The sequence below is a fragment of the Dipodomys spectabilis genome, unplaced genomic scaffold, assembly GCF_019054845.1.
Source record: "Dipodomys spectabilis isolate Male_0828 unplaced genomic scaffold, ASM1905484v1 ptg000533l, whole genome shotgun sequence".
Taxonomy (NCBI): domain Eukaryota; kingdom Metazoa; phylum Chordata; class Mammalia; order Rodentia; family Heteromyidae; genus Dipodomys; species Dipodomys spectabilis.
In genome coordinates, this window is record NW_024871210.1 from 4,685,630 (window position 1) to 4,710,902 (window position 25,273).

A 25,273-nucleotide genomic window follows, 5' to 3' on the forward strand; every position below is an offset into this window, starting at 1 on the left:
TGAGCCACTGGCATCCAGCAATAACATCCACTTTCTGAGCCCTAATTATATCAAACTATATCACAGCAATGACAGAGACTGAGTCATTTTACTTCTTTGAGGAAAATTACATTGAAATGATTACTTAGGTAAATTTTTAGTAGTGGAGACAAAATTTAAAACATAATTTATTCCTAAAAATAATAGAATGTCTGAGATTCCATATAAATAAAAATATCACAGAACAGGTACCATGTTCATCAACAAAGGATGCTCTCCATTTTAGACTTACAAAATTGCAAATATACCACTAAGTGGACACTCGTAAAAATATATTTCTAAAAGCCTGTCAGTAAACTTACTCTTAAAACTGATTTAAGGTAGTTGTGTTTTCACAACTGACAACAATCTAGCACTTGATAGGAAAATCAGATCAGCACACATATACTTGTATAACACTACAAACTAGTTGCAATTTTGAGTAGCTGTGTTCACACCAACTGTGCAACAGAATTAAAATGTTCTCCTAAGCCATTTGCATGCCTCATATATACAAGTATTAGTGGGTTTTTTTTTTTGGATATTCTTCACCCACTACAATAGGTGAAACTGCCTGTATTATCTCTATTGGTGTTTTTAAAATGTGAGACAGAGCTCAAGCTGACCTCCCGATGCAGCTGTGTTTACAATATCATCACAGTACTTGCCATACTCTTCTGGTGTATACATGTCTCCTGTATTGGGGTTTGTTAAAAATGGCAAGAAGTCGTCCCCGTGGCTCTGCATGTACTCAGCAGTTTGACTTCTCAGCTTAGCCACAGTCAGGGTGTAGTCCTGTGTTTTCAGCTGGTCCTCGATGGCTCTATACATACAGTGGCCATCAAACAGAATCTGCTTCATTTACAACTCCCTGGCTGACGTATTTCAGTAAGTTTTTTCATTTTCCACATGTATAGTGCCAGATAAGTTCTCAATTAGTGCTTCGGCTATCCTCTCTTCCAGTTCCTTTTTCAATGCAGCTTTTTTTCCCCCATCTATTTTGTGCTTTTGATATCCGAGGTGATTGATTCTGAATTACCAGGTTTGAAATGTTAACAGCAATAGAATCTATCTCATTCTCTTTAGAAGCCAGCTTCCATTGCTCTAGTTCCTCTCTGTGTTTCTGTTCCATTTCTTTTTCCAACTTAGCAACATCTTCGATGAGTTGCTTCCTCCTTTTTTTGTCATTCTTGGGAACAGCATTCTTCATGCCTTGAATTTTTGCTTGCAACTCCTTCTTCTCCTTGTGATGTGGCCTTGCCAGCTGCTCCTCCTCATCCAGATCCTAGGCTGGGTCAGCCTCCATGACGACCGGGGTCACCCGGCACACGCACAAGCGGAGGGCACACGTGGCGGCAGGGGCGAAAATTCTTAACATTATCAATACATCTGGAATCTCTTGTCTCACTTATATAAAGGAAAAGATCTCATATTGGCAACCAAGACAAATTACATAATTCCAAATTAAATAAATGCTCATGATGAATTCCAAGGAAACCAAATTATTTTTCACTTTTTTCTGTATTTGCCAACTTACCATGTCAGAGAGAATTGATGTTTTCAAATTCCATAAAATCAAAACTATAATCAAATTTGTGACTCTAGAAGGACAAGTTCATTCTTGGAATTAAAATTCTTTAAACAATCTCATAAATACTAAGAGATAGCAAAATTTTGGAGTTACACATCTAATTTTGATTTTCCAATCCATACCATATCCAACATGTATTTACACTTTATACAGGAATGTGAAATTTGAAATCCATGTATGTATTGCTGCTTGAAAATAGCACTGAATGCATTTTATTGGAAAGTACAAATTGTAAATGATCTCAAGAATCTCCTCAAATATTTTATATTAATTCCCAAGAATGACAATGCTGTTAACATTTAATTTTATATTAAATCAGATAGTCATTCCTATAATATTCATTAATGAATTTCAGGAGGAAGACATGGTAACCCACCCATAAGTCTATATATCTATCAATTACTAGTTGAAGTTATTGCCATTTACACTATCATAATTGAGGTGATCAGTGAATCCTGAAATCATGAAAATGGTTACAAAACGATTGGCCCAACATAATACTGTTATCTATGGCTTCCCTCATTTAAATTGATTATAAGTGAATGAGAAGAATATTCAGATAAGGTAATCCTATTTTGAAGTAAATTGGATGATTGCATTTCTTATCGGTCCTAGTGAAACTATACTTGACTTTTGCCACAGGCTCACCATTTCAGAGAGCAATCCAAAACATCGTTTGTAGTGATATAAATATATGGGTATATAGAACAGAAAATTTGTTATTCATTTATCCTATTTCTTTATTTTGAATTTTAATAGACAATAGTACATCAAAAGAAAACCATTTACTTTACTTGTTGTTGCCAGATGATTTGATTGTGCCCCAAATAAAACTTGGGTTAGGATCTTCCAAGGATTCTGCCAAAGGAAAAGTTACATATTTGATTTAGGTGCTAGATTAGATTGGCTCTAACATTATATATTGATAAGAAAACATCAAGGTTGATGGCTTCATGAGCCTTCCAACTATCTTTTAGCTGGATAGTAAAGATTTAAAAGAATGAGTTCTTAGCCATGTGCTAAATCCTATCATTTAAAGGTTTGACATGGTTTTTAATCAGTTAAGACTGCATATTTTCATATGTTATTGATATTAGTATACAAGGCAATCCAAGTTGAACAAAGAATTTTTAACTTAACTCCTAAAGGAAGAAATCATTCAACAGCACAAGGTAAGTTGAGATTCAGTTATGGAAAATGCAGAAAGTTCAACAAGCTTTTTACCTTTATCCCAGTATTCCTCAGAGGAAATATATTGCCATGTACTTTCAGAACTCTTGTATTTCTCGTTCCATATGATGTTATGTACAAACAAAGGGAAAACTAGCATCAGAGAAGGATAAAGATGCAAATGGCCTACATTGATTTGGATTGGGTTTAATCATCAGGCTTACCTACATCCTCTTCAAGGGAAGTTTTGTCCATACAAGTTGCAATATGATCACTGAGTTGATTTCATGGAACCAGGTTGCGAGCATTAAAGAGACAAGTAGACAATTTGGCAGCAATATCAGGATGATTCTTTATAACAAATGTTCAAATATGAAGAAACATTTTCAAATTTTCTCTTTTTAGATTACTTTGGACAGGATATCTACCATGAGCTTGACACCATGCTATAAGTACTGTGCTAGAACATCCTTCTTTTATACATATTTGTTATTGTAAAGATACTGTACAGAGGGATTACAGTTATATGAATAAAATAATGAGTACATTTCCTATAGAGCGTTGGTACTCCCTCCACTCTTTTTCCCCTAAGATCTCTTCCTTCCCCATCTTCCCAACTGTTCCTTTCTACCCCTCCCCCACACGAAGCTAAAGTTATGAAGTTCATTTTCAACATAGTGTCTTATATATCTCATTGTTACAATGAGTCAACCTGTGTCCCAAAGCAGTATGGAGGTTCCTCAAAAGTCGCCATATAGAGCTCTTCTATGAGCCACCAATCCCACTTTTGTGCATTTACCCAAATGATCACATACAAGACCATACTAAAGCTACCACCATTATTTGCCATAGCTAAGATACGGAACCAACCCAGAAGCCCCTCAGTAGATGAATGGATTAAGAAAATGTGGTAAATATATACAAAATGGAATTCTATGCCTTCATCAGAAAGAATGATATTGCTCAGTTTGTTCGAAGTGGATAGGCTCAGAAAAAATTTATATTAATTGAAGTAAACGAGGCCCAAAGAAACATAGGTCCATTGTTTCCCTTATTTGGAATAGCAAGTGACTATTTAGGACAAGCAAAAATGTTCAAAAGCAATGTACCTAGGATCATTAAAAATGAACTTTACAATTAAAGAGGGGTGTTAAGGCATAGGTGGATTGTAGTTGAGGATGTGGGAATGAGGGTGTGGGAGGGGAAAAATAAAGTAGAAGGCAAAAATGCTCGATGACTCCATCAGAAAAAATGACATTGCCCCATTTGTTAGGAAATGGAAAGATTTGGAAAAAAATATATTAAGTGAATTAAGCCAGGCCCAAAGAAACATAGGTCCCAAGATTCCTTTTTTTCCAATAACTGGTATATGTCCGAGACAAGCAGAAAATGTCATATATGTTAAGCAAAATGAGCCCTATGATAAGGACAGAAGTGTGGGTTTTTTCCCTTGCTCTTTTTTCTAATGTGTCTATAAGGTACTTCATGCATTTGTTGCTTTAAATGTCCCTTCCCCATGGCATAACCCCTGTATGTTGGAAGACCAGAGGAAGATGTCAGAAGAAAAGCTGGAGGATAAACAAGCTCTCGAATAGAATGCAGTCTTAGTGTTCCCGTGAACACTCCTAAGCTGGATAATCACACCAATTGTGCCATAACAGTACAGAGAGTTTGGCCGGAGAGGGAAAGTCCAGCCAGTAGACAGACCTGAGCACTTGCTGATACTGCAGCTGCAGTGGCTGTGGTGGAATGGTGGCCGTGGACACCATACCAACAGAGTCTGGGATATAGATATCAGATGCTGTGTGCCAGAGGATTTTACTCACCAGCAGGAAGAACTGAAAAGTAGCAGAAATCTTCATTCTGAGGATTGTAGACCAGGTACGGCCCAGGAACCAAGACTATGGTCTGAATACAGCCATGATATCCTCAGTCCTCACGAAGTACCTAAGAAAAGGCTGCCACTCCCCCTCACCAGAGATCTCCATCTTTGATACTGACAAAGACCCTTCTAAGCAGCTAACTACAACTCAGGACTTGGAAGAATACAAAAACAGCCATTTACATGACCTGAGCTGCCAGGCTCAGCTCCACCCAGGTGAAAGTCACTCTGCCCAGGCAGGGGTAGCTCTGCCCTTGCAAGTGTGTCTTTCTTCAGTGGGTAAACAGAGACAGAGTCTGCCTCTCCCGATAGAAGCTTAGACAAATAATTGAATCTCAGTAAACATAAACCTTAAGAATGGTTCCAAGTTGGGCTCTGTGGTTTTTTCAGGAGCTAGCCCCTCAGGGAAAAGCTACTGATTGATGATATGTCTCCATCCTATCCAGAACTAAGCCTTATCATATCAACTCCAAGGTAGAGTAAATAGACATCTTCCTCTTCCCTCATACTCAAAGCAGATCTCTCTCTCACTGAACTAGCCTGGGGGGACGATCACAAAATCCTTAGCAATGCAAATCACTTTTTGCCTTCTCAACCAAACTGAGTTAAGAAACCAATCAAACAACAGGAAAAACAAACACCACAAGCAGATGAGAAACTCCACCAAGAGCCTAATTATAGACACAGGGGAGATACAAGATCTTCCTCTCCACCCCCCAAAAAAATCATAGAACTCTTTTGTCTGCCTTGTTTTATTTTCTTTAAAAATGTTTTCTATTATTTTTTTCTCTCATAATTTTTATTTTAGGTGTATATGTGAGTTTGTGTGTTTTTTTTAAGTAAACTGTTATGAACTTTTGGTACATTTTTTCTTTTATTTTTCGTATTCTTTTTTATGTCTTCTTTTCTGTTTTTGTTTTACATGACTTAATTGTGATTCTGCTTATCTCCTGATATATTCCCATCATCGATTATTAGACTTTATCCCCCCAATGTGTATATAATTAATTCAGAAGTGTATTACTCAATTCACAACCTCTTAAGCTTCACTTTTTTTTAGGGTCCAGTCGTGGGGCCTGAACTCTGGGCCTGGGAGCTGTCCCTGAGCTCTTCAGCTCAAGGCTAGCGCTGTGCCACTTGAGCCACAGCACCATTTCCAGCTTTTTTCTTTTTGCTTATGTGGTGCTGAGGAATCGAACCCAGGGCCTCATGCATGCAAGGCAAGCACTCTACCACTGAGCCACCTTCCCAGCCCCTTAAGCTTCATTTTTAATAGTGGTATTATCTCTTTGTACCTATATAACTTTCAAATATTCCGATTTTAATAACTTTTATTTTTTAGTTTTTCATGTCCCTTTTTATTTCTCCCTTACTCTCGTTCTATCTTTTTCTTCTATCAATATTATTTTATTCTTACATAATTTGAACTGTTTCATTTCTTAAATTTAAACTTTTGTTTTTCCATTTTTCTTGTTTTTTTAATCTCACTCCTCTCATTCTGTCCAATCCATTTCCCCTCTGAGATTAGGACTTCTTTAACTTCACTCTCCTTTTACTGCTCTACATCCCTCTAATTCTATTTAACCCAAAATTCTCCCCAAAATTAATCATTCTGGTTTGCTGAGTCCCTCTTTGGTGATCTTATTTCTTTAATCCATAGTCGTTTGATGTTGAATAGATTGAATCTGTTGAACTAGATTGTATGTGCTGCCATTTTGACTGTGCAACCACAGGACTTTGGTTGATGCTTGCCTTAAAATAGTGCTCTAAAACAAAACTTTTGTTAGTTTCATACAAAATGCGCACAAAAACACAAGAAAAATGGCAAGTCTGGTTATCTCAACTCCCACCCATGATAATCAGGTGACAAAACAGTTAATGAATAATCCAGAGAAGAGATCCCAAAAAGCTCTACAAACACAACTGGTAAATGTGGTGAATGAAAAGATTGAAAACTTTCAAAGGACTCAGTAAGATAAGGACTAAGAGTGTTAGAAAGCCATTCAAAGTTTAACATAGGAATTGCATGAGCAAGCTGAGAACAGTCAAATAGAAAGGGATTGAGTGAACAATTGTGAACAACAAAGAGAAAGACAAAAATTGTGTAAGCAGGCTGAGGGCAGCTGAAGAGAAAGATAGGAAGTGGGATCTTGAGGAAGCTAATCAAAGAGTAATACAGGAATTGGATGAATGGGATGAAAATAGGCAATGATCAATAGAGGCATTCATGGAATCCATAAACACACACCTGAAGGAATCCAGGGAGACGACAAAGGGAATGCTGAATGGAGCCCATCAGAAGGAAAGGGAGTCCAAGGAAACCATAATCAATCAAATAAGTGATTTGAGAGTAAACACTGAACTCCAAATTAAGAAAGTATAAAAGGTTCATACAAGATCAAAAACTAAACTACAACAAAGAGTTTGAAGCCATCAAAGTCGAAAAATAAGAAGAAAAGGCCAGTAAAGCAGAGTGAAAAACTTGACAGTAGGTTAGACTATGCAGAAGAATGAATCTCAGGAATTGAAGACAGCCTAGATAACAGAGAAAAACATACAACTAACCAAGACAAACCAAAAAAACATGTTACATCTATTCCACATTTGGAAGAAATGATCAGAAGGCTTAATCTGATGATAATGGATATAGAGGAAAACCTAGAGACAGAAGATAATGATCTAAGAGATTTATTTAATAGGATCCTAGAAAAGAACTTCACTAATATGCAAAAGATAGTCTTATTTAGAGATGAGAAGCTGTTAGAACCCCAAATAGACCTGACCAGAACCGAATAGCCCATTGTCAAATTATAATCCGTACAGGAGCAATTCAAACCCAGGAAAAGATCCTTTAAGCTATTAAGAAGAAAACATCAATTCTCTATAAAGGGACCCAATTAGAATAACCTCAGATGGCTCAGCAGAGACAATTAAAGCAAGAAGAGCCTGGAATGATGTATGCCAAACCCTGAAATTGAATATTAACGAAGAATACTGTACCCCACTAAATTCTCCTTCATAACTGAAGGTCTAGTAAAAACCTTCCATAGCAAACAAAAACTGAAACAATAGCTCTTAATCAAACCAGCCCTACAAAAGATAAAGATGTCCTAGACATAGAAAGCCAACAAAACAAAAATTAACTCTAAAGAAACTGCACCCAAACTGAGAATCCAAGAACCATAGGAAAAAACCAGTTGTCCCAAACCCCAAGAAGGTGGATAACATGGCAGGAACTACCAAACACCTTTCAGTCTTAATTCTCAGTATTACTGGAATTAAATCTCCAATTAAGCCATATAGACTAAGTAGTTGGATTGAAAAACAAGAATCTTGTATCTGCTGCCTTCAGGAGTCACACCTAGCCCATAAAATCAAAAATTTTGAAAGTGAAAAGCTGGAATAAAGAGCCTCCATAAACTGGCAGAAATTTCAATAGTTACATCAGATAAAATAGACTTCAAATTAAAATTCATGAGAAGAGATAAAGAAAGTTGCTACATTCAAATTAAGGGATCTCTCCTTCAGATGGATATTAAAATTCTAAATATCTATTCGCCAAACAACAGAGCGCCCACATTTATCCAAGAAACACTACTTTCCCTCAAGTCTCATATAGATCTAAGACATTAATTCCTGGGGACTTTAACACACCACTATCCCCACTATATAGATCAACTTGGCAAAAACTCAACAGAGAAATCACCGTCTAAAAACCTGCATAGATCAACTAGATTTGACAGACATCTACCGAATATTTCACCCAGCAGCACCAGAATCCAGTTTTTTTCTCAAGCACATGGGGCATTTTCAAAAACAGAACACACTTTAGGTCACAAAACAAACGTCCAAATTCAGAAACATTGCAATTGTACCTTGCACTCTCTCAAGACACAAGGGAATAAAATTAGAACTCAACACCAAAAGCCACCAAAGTCCTGAAACACATGGAGGCTGGACAACAAACTGGTGAATGACTAGTGGGACATTACAGAGATTAGAAAGGAAATCCAAATGTTCGTGATATTCAACAAAAATGAACACACAAATTACTAAATCCTCTTGGACACAGCAAAGGCAGTACTCAGAGGCAAGTTCATAGCTTTGAGTTCCTACCTCAAAAAATTGGAGGGATCTGAAACCAACAATTTTATGGAGACATCTGAGCCTGCTTGAGAAAGAGCAGCAAGATTTAAACCCCAATCCAGTAGACAGAAAGAAATAACTGAAATTAAATCAGAATTAAATGAATTAGAATCCAAAAAAAAAAAAAGAATAAAAAAAGAATAGAAAGAATCAACAAAACAAAGAGTTGGCTCTTCGAAAAAATTAACAAAATCAACAGACCCTTAGCAAATCGGATAAGAAAAAGAAGAGAACACAGCCAAATAAATATACTCAGATATGATAATGGCAACATCACCACAGAAACAACCAAGATTCAGAAGATTATAAGGGAATACTTCTCAAACCATTATGCTAATAAGTTTGAGAAGTTGGCAGAAATGGACCTTTTCCTAGTAAATATCAACATACCAAAACTAAACCAAGATGAGTTAAGCCATCTTAACAGGCACATATCAAGCATTGAAGTAGAAACAACAATACAAGACCTCCCATCTAAGAAATGCCCAAGACCAAATGGATTTCCAGAGCAATTCTACAAAGCTTCAAAGGACTACTCACACCAATACACCTCCAATTCTTCAATGAATTTGAAAGAGAAAGTACACTACCAAACTCTTTCTATGAAGCCATCATAACCGTCATCCCAAAAACCAGACAGGAACTCATCCAAGAAAGAGAACTATGGACCCATTTCTTTGATAAACAGCAATGCAAAATTTCTCACAAAATTTTGATCAATCAACCTCAACAATTCATCCAAAAATTCATACACCAGGATCAAACAGGATTCATTTCAGGGATACACAGCTGGTTTAATATTTAGTTTTTCGATGTATTCGTTGAGAGAAAGATTTTGCCCCTTAACTCTTCCTTTCCTGTGTCCCACAACTATTTTTTTGATGATTTGTATTCATTTTCAATGAATTTTGGAAACTTTTAATTTCTTTAATTTCTTCTGTTACACAGGTGTTGCTCAGAAGTATATGTTCTTTTTCCATGTATTTGATTAGTTTCAAGTGCTTTGTTATTGAGAACTAGCTTGATTCCACTGTGGTTGGATAGATTACAAGGGAATATGTCTATCCATGTTTACTTGCTTACATTCTTTCTATGAACTATGATATAATCTATTTTGGAGAAAATTCCATTGGCTGCTGAGAAGAACATGTAGAAAATACATAGAAAACACGATTGATTCCAGTGAATTCTGCTTGAGATATGGCATCATTGAATCGAGAAACTTCTTTTCGAATCCTCGCATTGCTAGATCTGTCCTTTGGTGACTATGGAGTATAAACATCTCCTAGGATTATTGTATTTGGATCTATTTTATTCTGTAAGTCTGAGAGTATTTACCAAACATATTTGGGTGCATCAAGGATTGGGGAGTATAAATTCATAGTGATACTCTCCTCTTCTTGAATTGCACCCAGTATTAATATGTAGTGTTCTTCTTTGTCTTTTTTTATGTTGGTTCTCAGAGAACTGCATCTATTTTTGAACGCATCTCCTGTTTGAAAATCCTGTATCTCTTTCGATAATTCATTTTTTTGTTCTTCAAATTTCTGATCTATGTCTTGCTTTAATAATTGAACATTATCTCTAAAATCTTTTGGATGTAGTATTTGTCTTCCATTTCTGTTTTGCTTTCACTGAGCTCTTCCCTGGGTGGCTGTTGGTATTTGGGTTTGGCTTTCTATCTTGGCTATTGATGAATTTTGTAATTTTTTGCTGTGAGTTTTCATGAGGTTTCAAGGATTATTGTAGAACAATCGCAAACCCTGACTGCTTTGGTCAATAGCTGACTTTGTTTGGTTCTTGGTTGGTTCCTGGACCAATTGAGGAAACTCACTCTTGGCCTTGAATTGGCTGAGTCTTTACCTAGTCTCAATTCTGGTAGGAGAGAGGCCTCCAGCTTCTAATCTGATGCACATAGGACTGTCAGCTGTTTTCTGGAGCTCACAGGCAGTTCCCATCTTCAACCAAGCACTAAGCAGCCTACACTGCTCCTGCTCCCTCCATTGGTGCTCTTGGCTCCAGTTGCTGGAGTCATCTAGGAATTCCTGAGTGTAATCATGTACTGGTACCCTGAGCTGTCCAATTCCCTGCCCAAGATACACAGGACAGGCTCTGGTGAGATTTGTGGTTCTGGTTCTACCTCCCTGGATACACAGGTCTTTTGCCATTATTTTCATGGACATGGTTAACAGGGGCTGTGGTTCCCTACTTTCCACCCTCTTCTGAGGCATGTGTTCAGCTTCTCACTTCAATCAGGACTGGTGGTTTATGCAGCTCAAGAACCAGTTTCCAAGTCCTGGCCCTTGCTCCTGGTCCTCAGACTGCGAAACCCTATTTGGGATCAGGTGGGAACTCTGATGCTGGATTTCCTGCTTGGAGTATGCAGTTCGGATTTCTTCTGCTGACTGTTGTTGCCCACGGGTGCTGTTCCCGGCTTGAGCCTTTAAGCTCCCTCCCCGGGTTAGACTTGGTCAATCCTAGTTGGCTGGTAGTACTACACAGGCTAATGAGGAGCTCACATATTTTCCAGTTTTAGTAGGGCTTGTAGTCCAGGTGGTAGCGAAAGTGATTTGGGTCAAACTTTGGGGGTTACCACAAGCACTATACTCCCTTGGGGAAAAGACTGTCCCTGTGTAGTGCTCACTTATCTTAGATCAGGTTGGGAGCTCTTCAGTAATGCTGTGTCACATCTGTTTCTGTGTGCTGTAGGACATTGGTTTCTAACATATTCTGAATATCATTGAGATAATTGTGAACTGGTCCACATGGTAGTGGTGGCTTAGGTTCTGTGTTTCACACCATCTCTGCCTCTGTTTATGCTGTCCAGGTCAGTGTCACAGGCTTGTTTTGTGAAGGCATGGAGCACTCTAGTTCTGGGGGTGGGTGGGCTTTGGTGGGAAGACGAGAAGCTGATCTGTTGGCAAGCAGTGGGTTAGGGGATTTCATGCAGTTTCTGAACTCCAAGGTTTGTTTTTCTGCACTGTCTGTGTTGGCAATGGCATCTTGGGAGTCTTCTGCAGGGGTATTCTGTGGATAGACCTCCGTATTTCTGGGGTTCCCCCCACAGCTGTGGGTCCCGATTGCTTTGGTGGGATGGTTCAGGGCTGCTCCACTGATGAGGTTTGTGGGAAGAGAATTTCTGCAGGTTCCAAGTTCCAAGATTGCTCAGATTACAATCACCAGGTCTAACACAGGCACCTGGGAAATTTGGTATACTGGCATTCTGCAGAGGACGCAATGTGGCTCTGAGGTCCCTGGCAACTCCAGACTCGACCATGCTATGGCATGGCATGGAGTTTTGTCACCAGCAAGGGGTGTGGGAAGAGTCTTGGTGCAGATTCTGAGGTCTGATGATTCTTTGTTTGCACTCTCTGGCTTAGCACTGGCGCCGTGGGAGTCCTCTGCACTGGCATTCTGTGGACAGACCTCTGTTTATCGGGGTTCCACCCCCATGGCTTTCATTCTGGTTGGCCTTGGTGGGATGCTGCAGAGCTGCTCTGATGATGAATGATGTGGGAAGAGTCTTAGTTCATTTTCCAAACTCCAAGGATTCTCTATTTATACTCACCGGGTCCAGCACCTTGGACATCTGCAGCACTAGCATTCTGCAGATAATCCATGGTGGCTTTGGGGTCTCTGGCAACCCCAGACTGGGCTAGGCCACAATTTGTCATTGAGTTGCGCCACTTTCAATGGATGGAGAATGTCTTCATGCTTTTCTGTTCTTAAATATTATCCTTTTGTTGATTACACCTCCTGTTTTTCTCTGGGTGTTCATCATTTTGCTGTGGATAGTCTTCTGTGGAAACAATTGGAACTTGAACTATATTTGCTAGCAGAGAGATGTGGTGATTCATGACTGATGTGTTGCCATCTGGGCCCTCCTTCCATAATATTTTAGTGTCACAAGTAATTGGTGATGCAAAATTTGTGATGAGGCACAGTAGATTTGTGATGTTGCAATGGGTTTATGATGTCAAAAATACATGCAAAATCTCAATTATCATTAACTCAAAATGAGTATTTGAGTTCACAAATTGAATAAGATGTCTCCAAACACAAATGTGATGATGTCCTAACAGGTTTGGGAGGTCCCAATGAGACACAATGGTCATGATGTCTGGAAGTGTGATGGCACAGAGGTCATGATGTCACAATGGATTTCTGATATCACATGCCATACCTGAAATATGAGCTTGAAAGTCTATGAGCTCATAAAAGGCCCAATATATCACAATTACAGCATGCCACAAAGCTATGAGAACAAGACTGGTTTATGATGTTACACTGTGGTAGTGATATCATCACGGCAATGTGAAGTCACAAATGGATTGTGACATCACAATGGTTATGAGGTCACAATGGGTTTCTGATATTAACAGAAGTGCTACATTTGAAATAGAATGAAATCACACAGTAAGCATTCTCAGTGTATCTATTATATCACAATGACTATGTGATGTCTTAATGTTATAGTACCATTGCTGTTTTATGATGTCAAAATGAGCTGATGGTGTCATCATGAGAATAATATGTCACAGTTTACATGATGTCACAAAGGGCTTATGATGTTATAATGGCATGTGTGGTCTCAATTGTCATTAGTTCACAATGAGGATATGGATAGGGACTGTGATGTCACAAAGCCACAAAAGACATGTGTTTTTTTTAAAAGGTGCTAAGAGGTCATATGTTTGAGATGACATGTGATCATGATGTCACAACAACAATCTGATGTCATAATGAGTTTGTGATTTTACATTGGTGTTGAGGTTACAAATCTTTTGGGATATCACTATGAGTTATTATATCACAATGCCATCTCAAATTTCAATTGCTACTATTTAACCATAAGGATATGAGTTCACAGAGGGATCTTGAAGTCACAAAGGCAATGGATTTCTTAAAGAGTTAGAAAGTGATACTATGTTTGTGAAAATACGAGACAATGATATCTCAATGGCAATGTTAAGTAACTGTATCATGTGATAATAATGTTTAATGTCACAACTAGTTCATGATGCCATAATAGTGAAGATGTCATAATAGGTTTGTAATATCACAATAAGTTCATGGTTTCACAATAGCTTGCTGAAACATAAAAATCAGTAATGCACAATGAATATGACTTCACAAAGAGACTGTGGTGTCTACAGAGATGTGTTGTAACAAATGTAATGAAGTCCTGTTTTGTGATGTTACATACCTGTGATACAATATCATGTGACACAATGGTCATGAAATGAGGCAGTGGAATATCATAAAGGTCATTGTATCACAGTTCATTTATGATATCTTATGTCATAGCTGAAATATTAAGAGGTCCAGAACAGATTATGAGCTCACAAAGGTCCTAAGGTACCACAATGGAAGCATGCCACTAAATTTATAATGACAGGACAAGGTTGTCATGTCACAGTGGGTTTGTGATATCACAATGGCAATGTGATATAACAAAGGGTTCTGATGTCACAATGGTTGTGTGGTCAGAATAGGTTTCTGATATCAGCCCAGATGCCCTTTGAGAAATAGAATGAAAATACATAATATCCATTCACTATGTTTCTTTGACTTCATATTGACTCTGTGATGTTATAATGCTATGATACTATTTTATTCTGGGATGTCACAATGACTTGATGCTGTTATAATGACAATAGTATGCCACACACTCATCACAAGTAACATCACAAGTGTTTGTGATGTTACAAAGACATGTTTTTATCTCAATGGCCATTAGTTCACAATGTCCAGATGGTTACACAAAGAGATTGTGATGTCATAAAGGCCATGCATTTTTTAAAGGTGCTTAGAGGTCCCAACAAGTGTTGGATGTCCCAATGTGATCATGATGTCATAAGAGCAATGTGATGTCAAATGGATTTGTGATGTCACAGTGGTGATGAGATCACAATGGGTTAGTGATGTCACAAAAAGTTTGTAATATAACAATTACCTATTCACTTTCTTTTTTTTATTTTTTATTTTTTGGGTCCGGTCATGGTTCCTGAACTCTGGGCCTGGGATCTGTCCCTCAGCTCTTCAGCTCAACTCAAGGCTAGCGCTCTACCACTTGAGCCACAGCGCCACTTCCGGCTTTTTTCTTTTTTGCTTATGTGGTGCTGAGGAATCGAACCAAGGGCCTCAGGCATGCAAGGCAAGTGCTTTAACCACTGAGCCACCTTCTCAGCCCTACCTATTCACTTTCAATTTTACTAGTTCACAATGAAGCTGTGAGTTCTCAGAAGAAGCTGCAGGTCTCAAAGTCCATGAATATTCTAAATTATTATGAGGTCATAATAGGTTTGTGAAAACACAATGGCACAAAGATACCATATTGTCATGATTTCAAAATATCACATCATAGTAAGGTATTTATATTACAATTTGGAGGTGATAACATATTATGATAAGGTGAAAATAAATTTCTGATGTCACATTCGGTTGGGTTTGTCAGAATAGCATTGATATCAACGGTCATTAATTCACAATAAGTTTATGAATTCACACAGAGTCTGAGATATTTCCTTGGACACCTGTTATCACAAATGGAATGAATTCCTAACAATGTGCTGATGTCACAATGTGATCCAAGGTTCTTGATGGCTGGCAGTGTGATGTCACAATGGTCATGATATCACAGTGGATTTCTGATATTACATGCTATATTTGATATATTATGAGGTCAAAAACAGATTATGAGCTCACAAAGAGACTTAGATTTCACGATGGCAGCATATGAAAGCAGGACAGATTTGTGATGTCACAGTGAGTTAGTGATATTGCAATGTCCATGTGATTTCACAGAGTGATTATAAGGTCACAATAAGTGTGATGTCACATGGGTTTCTAATGTCAACTCACATGCCAAATTTAATATAAAATGAAAACAATGCACAGACATTTGTAATGTGTGTATAATATCACAAAGACAGTGTGAAAACCTAATGCTTTCATGTCATTGTACTTTGCTGATGTCCCATGAGTGGATTGTGTGACTGAGACAATTTGATGTCACATGTGATGATGCAACAAAGTGTTTGTGATATTACAATGGCATGTCTGATCACAATTGTCATTAGGTCACAATGAAGATATGAGTACACAGAGTGTGATGTCACAAAGGTCATGTGTTTTTTCAAAGGTGCTAAAAGGTCATAATAGGTCTGGGAAGTGACAATGTGATAGTGTTAACAGCAATGTCATGTCAGAGAATCACATCATAATCTTGTTTTGATGGCACAATTAGTTGATGAAGCCAAAATGGTGAGGTCACAAAAGTTTTGTGATGTCAAAATGAGTTTTAATGTCACAATGGCATTCTGGATCTCAATTTTCGTTTACTCACAATGACTATATGAATTCACAAAAGACTGTGATATGTACAAAGGCATATGTTGTCACAAATGTGATTACTTCCTAACAGGTTTATGAAGTCACAATGTGACACAAAGGTCATGACATCTGGCACTTTGATGACACAGTTTTCATGATGTCAGTGTATTTCTGATATCATATATCATACCAGAAATTTTATGAGGTCCCAACTGATTATGAGTTCACAAAGGGCCTAAGATATACCAATGGCTGCTTGTCACAAAAGTTATGAGGACAGATTTGTGATGTCTCAGTTTAGTGATATCACATGATAATGTGATGTCACAGAGGGATTGTGACTTCACAATGGTAATGAGATCAAAATAGGCTTCTGGCATCAACCCAAATGCCACAATGGCATTTGAAATCAACTCCTATTACATATTTGATAGAGTGAAATCACAGAATAGACATGCACAATGTGTCTATGAAGTCACAATGTCAATGAGTTGTCACAATCCTATGATGTAAATGTAGTTTTGTCATGCAACAAATGAGATGACGGTATCATAGCAACAATGTGGTGTCATACTGGTGATAATGTCAAAAAGTGTTTGTGATGTTACAATGACATGACATGTCTCAATTGTCATGAAGTCACAATAAGGATATGGGTAAACAAAGGGACTGTGATGCCAGAAAGGCCATTTGTTTTTTGAAAGAAGTTAAAAGTTCATAATAATTTGGTGATGTCTCAATGTGATTATGATATCAAAACAGCAATGTGATATCACAAAGGGTTTGTGATAACACAGTGGTAATGATGTCCCCTTGGGTTTGTGATGTCACAACAATTATGTAATATCACAATTAAGTGTACAATTGCAATGGATTATAGTTCAAAATGAGAATAGGAGTTAAGAAAAGGAGTGCAAATCGCAAAGGCCATGACTGTTCTAAAATGTAATTTGTAATAGGTTTGTGAAAAACCAATGGGATAGTGATATCACAATGTCAACATGATGTCACAATATCATCTCAAGGTAATATTTTGAAGCCACAGTTGGTTATGCCATACTGGTGATAAGCAAATTATAGTTTTGTATTATTACAATGGGTTGATGATGTCACAATGGCATTCTAGATCTCAATTTGCATTGACCCACAATGAGTATATGAGCTCACAAGAGACTGTGATGTCTCCAAATGCACGTGTTGTTACAAAAGTGATGAAGTCCTAACAAGTTTTTGATGTCACAATGTGACACTATAGTCATTATGTCTAGTAGGGTGATGCCACAGGGATCTTAAAGTCAAGATGAATTTCTGATATCATGTCATACATGAAATGTTTTGAGGTCAAAACCAGGTAATCATCTCACAAGGTGCATAAGATATCACAATTGAAGCATGTCACACAATTTATGAGAGGACAGGCTCGTGATGTCATAGTGGGTTAGTGATATCACAATGTCAATGTGATGTTACAAAGGGATTGTTATGTCACAATGGTTATGCAGTTACCATGGGTTTTGGCTACAGAATACATTCCAAATAGAACGAAATGAGAATAGTCATTTATACTTTGTCTATGACATCCCAAAGACAAGGCAATGACAATGCTATGATGTCATGGAAATTTGGTTATGTCACAATTAACTGATGGTGTTTTAGTGAAAATGTGATGGCACAGTGGAGATGATGTCGATTTACTTTTTGATTGTGAAAATACTGTATAGAGGAATTACAATGACATGAGCAAGGAACACATTATACATCAACCATTATTATGGCATGTCTGAGCTAAATTTCCTTATTTCACAATGAGCATATAGGTACACAAAGGGACTGTGATCTCTCAACTTAGATGCCCTTCATTAGATGAATGGATCAAGAAAATTTGGTACACATAAACAATGGAATTCTATGCCTCCATCAGAAAAAATGGCATTGCACCATTTCTTTAGAAATGGAAAGACTTGCAAAACATTATGTGAAGTGAAGGAAGCCAGGCCCAAAAAACATAGGTCCTGTGGTTTCCATTATTTGCAATAACTTGTGTATGTCTTAGACAAGTAGAAAAAGTCAGATAAGTTGATGTTAGGTGAAATGAAAATCAAGATAAAGATTCAAATGGTTTTTCTTTCTTGTGATTTTTTCTAACATATTTATAAGATGATATTTTTGTTGCTTTGTATGTCTCTTCCCCCTGGCATATCCCCTGCTTTCACTGTATTTAAAAAAATATTGTGAAAATACTGTACAGAGGGGTTACAATTACAAGGCAAAGTGATGAGTACATTTCTTATCAACCATTGTTGCTTCCTCCTTTGTTTCCCCTTCCCATTGCTTCCCATCTTCCATCCCCCATCCTCCCTCACCCCCTCACAGCCAAAGTTGTAAAGTGTATTTTTCAGCATAACAACTTGTACATCTCATTGTTGCAATGGGTCCATCTGTATCCCTATATAAAAGGTTTGTTTTTGCCCTTCCCCTTCACAAATTATACCAACATCAAATACAATGAAAGCAGGGATTATAACGTGGGGAGGGACATACAAAGCAACAAAGAAATTTATGTTGGTATAATTTGTGGAGGGGAAGGGAAAAAGCATATGTTTTAAATAGGGATACAGGTGGACCTTTGCAACAATGAGATGTACAAGTGGTTTTTTCGAAAAATGAACTTTACAACTTTGTGGAGAGTGGGGGGTGAGAGTACGTGAGAGAGGTGTGGGGAGGGAGATGGGAAGTGATGGGAAGGGAAAACAAAGGAGGAAGCAACAGTACTCGATAAGAGTACTCATTATCTTGCCCATGTAATTGTAACCCCTCAGTATGTTATTTTCACAATTAAAAATAAAAGATTGAAATTTAATTTAAAAAAACAACATGGAAATATGGAAGTGGTGACAAAACAGGAGGGGAAAGACCTAGGAGGAGAGGAAGATGACCAACAGCCAGAGGGGAAGTACAACAATTTGACATTAGAACAGAGCAGGTTAGGTCCTTGGAGATTGGAGAGACCTGAAGCAATTAAGGAATTGGTGGAAGGGCAAAAGGGAAAGACTTAGAAAGGACAAGTCTGTAGATAAGGAGGGAGGAAGGGTAAAAGAAAAAGTCTGGAGCTTTAGTTTTAAGTGTGAATGGTTTGCAGACCAATTAACAAAGGGAGAGGCTGTCCATTGGATGTCTGAGGATTGGTGGTCAAGGCTGTTCTTGGCTATGGGTATCAGCCCAGGACAAGGTAGTTATATGCCCCTTCTAGTGTAAAAAATTATCTTAGTATGTCTCGATGGATTGTCTCGTGCTTTAGAGGAAATAATTTTTGGACGATCCAGCAAGATAATCCATCTGAATGTCATCAGGACATGGCCCCTGGAAAACTCCCTCATAGGTGAGTGTCTCAACTCTCAGGATTCACAGCCTCTTTCATATATTTGTTTCCTGAGGATGAGTGAGGACATGAAACATGTAGAATTCTTGGGGTGTGTCTAGAGCAAGATTGGCAGATTATTTTGGGGAACCTCCCTAGAGGTCTTCTGCGATCCTTTGGAAGCCATCTGGGACCTCCTTGGAGGTCATCTGGTGCTTCCTTCAGAAGCTACCTCTCCCGAGGTAGGTTCTTTGAGATGATTCTTTGAGAAAGCCTCTGGGCCTGACTTGAAAGGTCATCTGAGACCACCTCTTGAGGTTATTTGGAACATTTTCTGGAGTTCATTTGGGGCCTCATCATGAGGCAATCAGGCACCTCTTCCAATGGTCATCTATGGCTTCCTCCATAGATCATCTGGGACCTCTTCAAGAGGTCATCTCTGATCTCCTTAAGAGGCCATTGGGGACCTCCTTCAGAGGTCATTTTGGGCCTCTTCAGTAGGTCATCTGAAAACTCCTCCACAGGTCATCTGCAAACTCCTGGAAGCTGTGTGAGACCTAATGTGGAGTTCATCTGGGGCCACTTCAAGACGCCATGTAGGACCTCCTCCAGAGTTCATCTGGGGTTCCCGTAAGAGAGCATCTGGGACCTCCTCCACAAGTCGTTGGGGCTCCTGAAGAGGCCAACTGTGGCCACTTCCCGAGGTCAATTGCTACTAGTAATCAATGAGGATAAGAGTTCACAGAAGCTTGAAGTCCCACATGCCATAAATTTTCTAAAATATTATGAGGCTATAATAGGTTTGGTAAAACACAATGGAAAAATTATATCATAATGGCAATATGATGTGACAACATTATGTAATAATACAGTTTTAATGTCACAATTGGTTTATAATGCCATGATGGTTATGATGTCACCAAATATTTGTGATGTTACTATGAATATAAGATCACAATTATTTTCTGATATCAATACACATGCCACATTTGAAATAGAATGAAATTACAAAAGAGGCATTCATAATGTATCTATGACTTCATAATGACAATGTTATGTCATAATGCCATGATTCTATGATGCAGTATGCAATGTTATGTCAGAATGGGTTTTGATGCTACCATGATGAGTTCACAATGAGTTTGTCATCTCACAACGAGTTTGTAATATCATAAGACTAATATCAATTCCTAGTTGTTCACAATAAGGATACTAGTTCATAAAAGAAACAACATCCCAAAGGCGATGAATTTTCTAAAATAGTATGAGGTCATAGTAGTGTTTTCAAAACACAATAAGGTATCAATATCACAATGGCAATGTGACGTCACAATATTAAGTCATAATATTGCTTTTATGTCACAACTGGTAGGTGATGCCATAATGGTTATGATGTCACAGTAGGTTTTTGATTTCACAATGGGTTAATGATGTCAAAATGCCATGCTGTATCTTAATTGTCATTAATTCCCAATGAGTGTATGACTTCACAAATGAAATATGATGTTTAGAAAAGGCCTATTTTCTCAATTTTTTAGAAGTTTGAATAATTTTTGATGTCATGATGTGAAACAATAGTCATGACTTCTGGCAGTGTGATGTCACAGTGAATTTCTGATAACACATGTAATACCAGAAATATTATGATGTAAAAGCAGATTATGAGCTCACAATGGTCCTAAGGTATCTCAATGATAATATGTCAGAAAAGTTACAGGAAGTTACAGGAAGGTTTTGTGATACTACAGTAGTATAGTGATATCACAATGGCAGTATGTTTTCAAAAGGGATTTTGATGTCACAATATTTGTGATGTGAAAATGGGGGTCTATTACCAACCCTCATGCCACATTTGAAATCAAATTAAATCATAGAATAAGCATTCACAAAATGCCTGTGACATTGCAATGAGAATGTGATGAAATGATGGTATTATGTCATGTATTTTGGTGATGTCACAATATCAAAATGACAATGTGAAATCACACTGATTATGCCACAAAGTATCTGGGATACTACAATGGCATGTTAGATCTCAATTGTTATTTTTCATCATGAGGATATGGATATACAAAAGGATGGTGATGTCACAAAGATTCTAAGTTGTCATAATAAGTTTGGCATGTCACAATGTGATTGTATTGTCACAAAATCAATGTGATATCACAATTGGTTTGTTATCTCCCAGTGGGAATGGGGTCACAATGAACTATTGATTACATGACGATCCTGTAATAACCATTAGGTTCCAAGTAATCCTTGGGGCCCAATAATTTTTGTGTACCTATGAACCTGCCTTCCAGGGAGAGCCAGGCATGTTTTCAAAGGGGGAGGGGCATGCTGCTGGTTGGATTGGAGTGTCAAGTCCTGCATAGTGTGCGGTCAGGAAGGGAATGGGCAGTGAATAGTTTGGTAAGAGATGGTTGAAAACTGTTATGCAGGAGACTCTTTGTATTGGGGCAGTGGCAGAGCCAATATCTAGGCTGCATGTTCAGCACAACAGAGGGGGAAAGAGAGGAAAGACCTAAGGATAGCAGGAGGGGAAGGACAGCAACTGGCTTCTCGAGGTTATCTGTGGGTTCCTTAAGTGTCCATCTAGGACCTCCTCTGGAAATCATCTTGGGCCTCCTGTAGAGGACACCTGGGACCTCTTCTGGAGGTCATTTGTGTCCTCCTTTAGAGGTCATCTAGAGCCTCATTGAGAGACCATTTAGGACCTCCTCCAGAAGTAATCTGGGAATTCACTAAGAAGCTATCTGGGACACTTTTAGAGGTCATCTTGGGCCTCCTTTTGAGGACATCCTGAACCTCCTCCAGAGGTCATCTGGATCTCCTCTGAAAGCAATTTAGGGCGTCCTCCTGTAGAGAACATCTAAAGCACCCTCCAAAATCCATCTGGGACATTCTCTGAAGTAAACTGCTGCTTTCTCGAAAGAGTATGTGGGACTAACTCGAGAGTCCATTGGGACCTCATCTGGAGGTCAACTCTCATGGAGGCCCAATGAGGTCAATTGGCACCTAGTTGAGAGGCCATCTGAGAACTCCTATTGAGGCCATCTTGGGCTAACTTGTTAAGCTGTCTCAGGTCTCCTATGGAGGCTATCTGGGGCTTCTTTGAGAAACCATTTCGAACCCCCTCTGGAGGTAATCTTGGCTTCCTTAAGAAACAATCTGGAACCTTCTCAGGAGATAATTTGGGGCTTTCTCGAGAGGGTCATCAGGGACTTCCGCAAGAGGTCTCAGGGAATTCCTCCAGAGTTCATTTGGACCTAGCTTGGAAGCCATCGGGACCTCATCTGGAGATCATCAGGGGCTTCATCAAAGGGGCCATCTCTGACATCCTTTGGAGTCATCTGGGGTAACCTGAGAAGCCATCTGGAACCTCTTTGTGAGTTTATCTTTACCTCCTCCAGAGGTAATATTGGGCCTCCTCAAAAGACTATATAAGATACCCTCTGGAGGTCATCTGGAGCATTCTGGGACTTCATTGAGAGGTCATTGGGGCCTCCTTCATATGTCTTCTGGGACATCCTTAAAAGGTCATTTTTGAGAGATGTCGCACATGTGAGGGAAGTGTCTGTGGCTATCAATCTATGTGTGTTTGCTGAAAGTTCTCTGTCCTGTATACTCCTTTATTGCAGGATGGAAGAACAATGTCCTAAAATTCTCAAACTGAAAAATCTTCTCCCCTGTGACATAGGATCCCGCATAGGAAGACCACTGGAGTACTCTCCGTCATATTCTGAGAAATCAACACTGATGCTCAGTACACCCCATACCAGAAGGTGTACCACCAGCCTCAGCTAACTGGGGTGAGGTGGTATCTCAATGTTGTTTTGACTTGCATTTCTTTTATGGCTAAGGATGTTGAGCATTTCTTCATGTGTCTATTGGCCATCCTTCTTTCTTCTTCAAAATAGTTGCACTTTAAGTCTTTAGCCCACTTATTTATTAGGCAGTTGTTTCTTTGAGGATTTGTTGTTGGGGGATTTAATTATTTGAGTTCCAAATATGTTTTAGATATGAGACACTTGTCTGTTGTATGGCTAATGAAGATCTTCTCCCAATCCGTAGACTTTCTATTGATCTTGCTAGCTATGTCCTTTGCCATGCAGAAGCTCTGCAACTTCATGCAATCCCATTTGTCCAACCTTTCTTTGATTTGTTGTGTTTCCGGGTCTCTATTCAGAAAATTTCGGCCTGACCCAAGGAGACCTAGGGTTTCTCCTATTCCATCCTGTAATGTTTTCAGAGTGTCTGCTTTACTTCGAGTTCTTTGATCCATTTGGAGTTGATACTGGTGCAGGGTGATATATAAGGATCTAGCTTAGGTTTTCTACAAGTAGTTAACCAATTTTTCCAGCACCATTTACTGAAGAGGCTGTCGTTCTTCCATTCTATTTTTTTAGCTCCCTTATGGAAGATTAGATGGCTATTGGTCTGTAGGTTCATTTCTGGGTTTTCAATTCTATTCCATTGGTCCTGAGGTCTGTTCTTATGGCAATACCAATCTGTTTTGATTACTATGGCTTTATAGTAGAGTTTGAAATTTGGTATTGATATTCCTCCAGCAGTGTTCTTTCCGTTGAGAAGCATTTTTCCATTCAGGGTCTTTTATTGTTCCATATGTTTTTTTTTGGATTATCTCTTCTATTTCCTTGAAGAATGAGGTTGGAATTTTGATAGGTATCACATTGAATTTGTAGATAGCCTTGGGAAGTATTGCCATTTTCACGATGTTAATCTTTCCAACCAGGAGCATGGGAGGTTTTGCCATTTTCTAAGTTCTGTTTTGATTTCCTTTTTCAAGATTTTAAAGTTTTCATCATAGAGGTCCTTCCCTTCTTTGGTGAAGTTAATTCCTACGTATTTTATTTTTTGTGGGGCTATTACAAATGGAGTTGCTTTCCTAATTTCAGCCACACTTTTCTCATTGTTGGCATACAGAAAAGCCATTCATTTTTGAGGGTTAATTTTATACCCTGCTACTTTGCTAAAGTTTTGAATCAGGTTGAGTAATTTCGGATTGGAGTCTATCGGATTCTTCAAGTACAAGATCATGTCATCTGCAAAGAGTGATAATTATATTTCTTCTTTCCCTATTTTGATCCACTTTATGTCTGTATCTTCTCTTATTGCTATAGCCAGGCATTTAAATAGTAGATTGAAGAGAATTGGATAGAGTGGACATGCATGTCTTGTTCCTGAATTAAGAGGAAATGGCTTTAGATTTTCACCATTAAGTATAATGCTGGCTATAGGTTTGTCATATATAGCCTTTTTTGTATTGAGGAATGTTCCATGGATTCCTAATTTTTCCAAAACCTTCATCATAAAGGGGTGTTGGATCTTGTCGAATGCTTTTTCTGCATCTATTGAGATAACCATGTGGTTCTTATCCTTTCTCCTGTGGATGTGATGAATAATATTAATTGATTTGCGTATATTGAACCAGTTTGCATCCCTGAAATGAATCCTGTTTAATCATGGTTTATGATTTTTTGGATGAATTGTTGAAGTCGATTGGCCAAAATTTTGTTGAGAAGTTTTGCATCAATGTTTATCAAAGAAATGGGTATATAGTTCTCTTTCTTTGATGAGTTCCTACTGGTTTTTGGATGAGGGTTATGATGGCTTCATAGAATGTGTTCGGTAGTGAACTTCCTCTTTGAATTTCATTGAAGAGTTGGAGGAGTATTGGTGTGAGCTCTGCTTTGAAGGACTTGAAGAAATCCGCTGTAAAACTATCTGGTCCTGGACTTTTCTTAGCTGG

The 25,273-nt window shown here is 38.3% G+C and overlaps 1 pseudogene; it reads right to left on the reverse strand.

Annotated features, from left to right (window-relative positions):
- Window positions 1–444: 444 nt before the first annotated feature.
- Window positions 445–4,641, reverse strand: LOC122099793 (annotated as a pseudogene).
- Between the last annotated feature and the right edge of the window lie 20,632 nt (window positions 4,642–25,273).